Source organism: Macaca fascicularis, chromosome 6, assembly GCF_037993035.2.
Source record: "Macaca fascicularis isolate 582-1 chromosome 6, T2T-MFA8v1.1".
NCBI lineage: Eukaryota > Metazoa > Chordata > Mammalia > Primates > Cercopithecidae > Macaca > Macaca fascicularis.
In genome coordinates this window covers 107,779,878-107,786,635 of record NC_088380.1, presented here as the reverse complement: position 1 = coordinate 107,786,635, position 6,758 = coordinate 107,779,878, and positions in this window count along the sequence as shown.

Sequence of the window (6,758 nt, the reverse complement as noted above, 5' to 3'; positions counted from 1 at the left end):
TGAGACCACAATTTCAATAGGTGTAATAAAAATAATGGCAAATATCCATTTTGAAAATGGTATGATGGGTATTAAAAAAAGTTAAATTACACAGATTGGAAATCCTTGGGCATGAGGATGCTTTAAAAACTTAGAAATAACAATGGAAACAAGGAATGACAGATCACTAAAAGAGGTGTTAGGGAGTTTATGTGTTTATGTGCGTATTTGAATACATACAAATAGGGTCATTCAAGAGTAAATATACAAATTTTTTATTTTTCCTTAAGCATAAAATTTATGTGGAAAAAGTGTATATTAAAATAATATATGTTTTCTTTTTTATTAAATTTAATATGAATTTAAGATAGACATATTCATTTTTATAGATTCAAAGTTCTAAATCACTGAATAAGAGTAAAAAAGATTGAAAACTTTTGACAAGTATAAATAATTACAAATAGCTAGGAAAATATTTCTTCAAAGATTTTATGCATTTCTAGGAACACTTTCTTAACAAAGCAGTGACTTTGAATTGTCCATATTAACTGACAACAGTAAGCTGTGTATTATCTACTAACAATTTATACTGTTTTATGGTAATTAATAATGTTTTATAAGATTTATACAAATAATATTATTAAATCAGTGTCCAGTGACCAAAAAATATTGCTATCATACAACTAAAAACAGAAAACATAGTAAATAGAAAAAAAATGAGGTATTAATACTTTAGTTCACAATTTAAAAATCACCCCATTAACAAAGAATGGTCAAGGAAACCAACAAGTTGTTAAAGAATAATTATTATTTTCTTAGATGTGAATTAAATTTTAATTAAAGGAACATTCCTGATAATTTGGAACTTCATATATTCATACATACATATACACACAAACACACACATACACACACATGCATATTTATCTTGTGTATAGGCCAACTGTCCATATAGACACTACATAATGTGTCAAGTATTATTCAAAATATTTATTTGAAATAGTAAATGAGCATAATGGGTGCTGAATAATCAGATACATTTTTCTCAAGGCAAAATTTCATAAAATGGTATTTGCCTCTACTTATGACTAATAATTCATAGTTCTTAATAGAAGTCTGAAATATGAGAAAATCATAGCATGAATCATAGGATATTTTTAACCTCATAAAATATAGCCTGAACATATCACCACATATACAGTAAGTATAGAACAATTACTGCTCAAAATTGAAGACTGTGTCCCTAAAGAGGAAATATAACAAAAGTAGTATGTATTTCCTTGTAAATTTAGATACTAATGGGAAGTTAACCATATTTTTAGATACAGATACATATTTTTAATCATTTATCTAATACCAAAACTATATGAGACTTAAGTATCATGATCTACACTCTCCTGAAAATTAAGTTTTCAAAACCATCTAGATTAGTGACTGACACAAATACTACTGTAATCTATATTAAGCATTACTATACGGGTTTCATAGTGGTTAGAAACATTATAGATTAAGAATATATTAACAGAGTGTAAGTTTCAGTTTATTTCATTTTTAATCTGGCATTATTTCCTCATAAATCATATTATAGGCTTTTGATTTGCATAAATATCTACTCTTTATTAAAATAAAACGAACAAAGTATTCATAAAGTACTTTAGGCTAAAAGCAACATACTCTATAATAAAAATCAAACTAAATCATGTAAATTAACCATTGGAATACTTTTAAAGAGCAAGGAGGGGCTGGGCGCAGTGGCTCACGCCTGTAATCCCAGCACTTTGGGACGCTGAGGTGGGCGAATCACAAGGTCAGGAGATCGAGACCATCCTGGCTAACACCGTGAAATCCTGTCTCTACTAAAAATACAAAAATTAGTCAGGCATGGTGGCGGGCGCCTGTAGTCCCAGCTACTGGGGAGACTGAGGAAGGAGAATGGCATGAACCGAGGAGGCAGAGCTTGCAGTGAGTCAAGGTCACGCCACTGCACTGCAGCCTGGGCGACAGAGCGAGACTCCGTCTCAAAAACAAACAAACAAACAAAAAGAAAACAAAAGAGCAAGGAGGTTCTAAATATGTCACATCGCATTTTAATTAAATATAACAGAAGACATTAATAGGATGACTTTAGTGAGAATACTCCTAAATTGAGAGCCAGAGGCAGTATGGTGTCTGTGTACGTTATTTTCATAAAGTTCTCTTGTAAAGGGTTTGGAACCCTTGAGAAAGATACATATTAATAACTATAACTGTGAAATATATGTATTTTTCTCATTGGTAGAAAATTATACTTTATACATGAAATTTTTGTGTAGAAAATACTGCAAAAATTTTGGAGAAGTGTACCAGAATTTTTGTGACAAGAAACGTACAACCCATATTTCTAACTCCATACTTCATTGATTATCTTGTAGTACTTCATAAAAAGCTCAGTGAAGCTGGAAAGACAGCTCTGTTTGTTTTCCTTCTGAGAAACACCCATCCTTGTTGATGAGTCCCTTCAGCATGAGATTGCTTTGCTGGCCTGTGATCATCTTTTCTGCCCTCTGGAAACTGGGTCTCAGGGAAAATTATTTTCTATGCTCTTGGTTACACTATATATAAGGAAGGGAAAAATTGAAAAAAAAATTCAGTGTCTAGTCTTTAAAATTAACTGACAAAAGCAGATTAACAAGAGAAAAACTTACAAATTGTATTTGATGTTGTAAATTTTCCATGGCATTGTGGGAGGGGTCACTCATGAAGAAAATCAAAGCAGCAGCTAGTCTTTGAGTCTTTTATGCCATCTGGACAAGGGGTGATACATTTATAGAGAAATAAGGCAAAAGAAGGAGGTTTCTGGACTTCTTAGGGCAACAAATTATGGTAAGGTAGATATCTGGGAGATGCTAGTGTTATTTAAGGGCTAGTCTGTAAGGTTTGTTTTTAAGCCATCTTCATCTCCGGTGATACGGATTGTTCTCATCTTCCTTGATGGGAAGAGGGAGGCACCATCAGAGAGAAAATGTATGCCTTGTTTTCAGGCAGATGGGGGAGGGCAGAAACTTGTCCTTTGCCTGCTGTTTCTTAATTGCCTTCAGCTCAAAATAATCCTTATGCCAGACTGGCATATTTTTGGAAGGCATATTTTAATCCCCTACAACCAACAATAAGATCTTTCATTAGTTACTTTTTATTAATTACTCTTACTTTCATGTTAAATAAGGCTCATAAGGTGGTTTTTTCTCCACTTGGAAAAACTTTTTTTTTCTTACCCTGAATATCTAATTCCAGCTGATTGCTGTGCTGATAAATAGTGAGAAAGTCAAATTTGCAAAATTCAGGAGATTTGCAGACATCAATGTATGTAATTGAAACTAAGCTAGAGATCTGAAATTGGAAATACTTTCCTAACTTTGTGATGATTTGGAAGTCTGAAACAGCCACATATCTAAACTTGAATCTTTAGCTGTAAAACCAATAGGCATGAGGGTGTGTTGTTATGCAAAAAAGCTAAGGGTGTAATTTGGTTGCTCCATCACCACACATTTTAATCACTATTGTTTGGTAAGGGGTGAGGGGTCCCACAACTAAGTTGGTTACTGGTTGTATTAATAAACTTCAACATAAAGTTATAATCAGGTAAATATTTATTATAGCAAAATATACAGTACAATAACAGCAGGAAACAGACATGGAAAAAAGCTAGAGAAGTCACACCTAAGCTTTCAAGTTCTCCTTCTCTCTCTGTGAGATTACCATAGAATATAATTTTCTCACGTGAGGTATCGCCACCCAAGTAGATCCACCTGAGTATTGGGGTCCAGAATTCTTAAAGATGCAAACTTCAAGCCAAGAACCAAATTTATCAATAATCTTTATGTTTTCCTTATGTATGCTGACAGTTTGTTTCATCTTGACTCATCACATTACATAGTCACAACGAGCCTGAAGGTTTAGTATTAAATGTTTGGCTAAGGACTATTGCCATGGCTATAGAACTAGGTGGGAACTGAGTAAAATTGCCCTGCTAACTATTTGTCCCATATACCTACGAATAGACTTGCAACAGCAACAAAAATTGAGGTAGTAGAAGATTTTTGTGTTAAAGAAAATTTTCATTAATGAGGCAATGTAGTGTAACAGTGAGCAGTAGTTGTTTTAGAACACATAGGGCCATGCATCGCTTAATGACCAGGACACCTTCTGAGAAACGTGTCATTAGGTGATGTCAACATTGTGTTAATGTCAACGTGTACTTACGCAAACCCAGGTGGCATAGTCTTCTACACACTTAGGCTATATGGTATAGCCTGTTGCTCCTAGGCTACAAACCTTTACAGCATGTAATATCTAAACATATCTATAATATAGGTGTGCGTATAATGTGTGTATAATACAGAAATGTTTACATACACTACATAGTTACCATTGTGTTCCAATATTGAGCAACACCTGTTACTGCCCTGAATATTGCAGATAATTGGAAAACAATATTAAGTATGTGTGTATCTAAACATATCTTTATTAGAAAAGGTACAATAAATAGGCTGGGCGTGGTGGCTCACGCCTGTAATCCCAGCATTTTGGGAGGCCGAGGCGGGTGAATCACGAGGTCAGGAGATCGAGACCATCCTGGCTAACATGGTGAAACCCTGTCTCTACTAAAGAAATACAAAAAATTAGCCGGACGTGGTGGCAGTGCTTGTAGTCCCAGCTACTCGGGAAACTGAGGCAGGAGAATGGCATGAACCCTGAAGGCAGAGCTCGCAGTGAGCGAAGATCGTACCACTGCACTCCCCTCCCACTCCAGCCTGGATGACAAAGTGAGACTCCGTCTCAAAAAAAAAAAAAAAAAAAAAAAAAAAAAAAAAGGAAGGAAGGAAGGAAGGAAGGAAAGAAAGAAAGAAAAGGTACAATAAATATATAGTGTTTTGTTATGGGATCATTCTTGTATATAGGGTTCTTTTTTAACCAAAATATCATTATGTGGTACATGACTATAATTCCTGTCTTTATCGTCTTACTCCGATACCTAAATGATTTGTGATGATCCCAGGTGAAGAATTTATCTCTTCCAAAATCTCAGTTTCCTCCAAGGTATCTACCTCATAATAGTTTGGGGAATTAAAATAAATCAATTTGTAGGTTTCTTTGGCACTTTGTAGGTATTCAAAAATGAATGCAAAATACTAAATTTTTAAACAACTCAAAGCTATCATTGATTTCACAAAAAAATTAAACAATTAATTTATTTTTTTTAATTCAGACCAACTTCCTTTCATTCTGATTGCAACATTCCTGCTGAAGCTCTTGTTCTGCTACAAACTAATAGAATGAGATGGGAGATGTCAGGAGGATTGAATATTTATCCTGGACTCATCTGACCTTTGCTCACATACTGTGTCACATGTTGACCAAAATGACCTCAGAATCTCCTTGGCAGTCACTTCAGAAAGGAGGACTTGCTTGTCTGGCCTTGAATTTCAAATGTGTTTTCAATAAGCACAAGGTGTCTTTCCAGTTCTGTTGTGCAGTCGTGCAGGCGATCATGTTCTTCCGCTTCTAGAGGTCAGGGCTGGCTGTTTGACAAGCCTTACCGTACCATTAGTATTGCTTTACTAAATAATTGGTTTGTTGAAATAAGCCACTTTTCCCTTCAACTTTTTGTTGTTGCTGCTGTCCTCAATTTTTACTATGCTTTGACAAATATCACAAACATTTTTTTACACGGAGCATATCAAGTTACCATAACATTTATATTCTTATGTAGAAAGTAGAATCTAGGAGGTCACCTTTAATTTGAGCATATGTATTTAGATTGTTAGAGATGAACACTACAGTCATATGCACTTTCCTTTTAGGATAATTATCTTTAGCTATACATTTTATTTTGTAATTTTTAAGAGCTACCTAACTAAAGGATACTACAAGTAGTTGATTATGAGTTAACTACTTGTAGTATCTAAATAACTTTAGTATCTAAATAACTAAAGGATATTTAGTTAGCTACCTAACTAAAAGATACTACAAGTAGTTAATTATGAGTTAATGTTCTTTCCCATTCAGATTGAATAAATAACTATACTTTTCCATAACTTACAATAACTGTATGTAAGTTATTTATTTATTTTGAATTCAAGAATCAAATTTTTAGGACTTAATCTTGCAGCTCTGAGTAGCACTAGAGAGTATAGCTGAAGTAGAGGGTAGATTCTAGTAATTTTGTAAGAGTATGCTATGTGGAAGATAAACAACATTTTAAATACACACATAAAATATTTATTTTATCTACTTAAGGAGAAATGCAATAGAAAAATAATATAAATAATTATTACATATACATCACTATTAAAAATTCATAAATATTACATGTTTTCTTCTAAATCTTGTTTTTGTTGCAAACATAGTATTGCAATTGACCTAACCATTTTCTTAATGTATGGTATTTAGGTTATTCCTAATACTATTCCTATTTTAAATACTCTTAGGTAAATATCTTCATGCATAAATTATTTTCTTTCTTTTGGACTTTTATAAGATAAATCATCAAAAAAGGATGAACAGATTAATTTTATAAACATTTAAAAAATGTTTTATAACATTTTCTCCTTAACATTGCAATAACCTCTAATAATATCTTTAATAAGTGTCCATTATTAAAAAATTGGAAAAAAATACAAACAATAGAAAGAATATGAAAGTGATTACCACCTAGTGGTAAGTACTCATAATATTTTAAGGTAAGTATAGAAATACATATAATGCTTTTGAAACATATTGTCAAAACTCTTGCATAAATA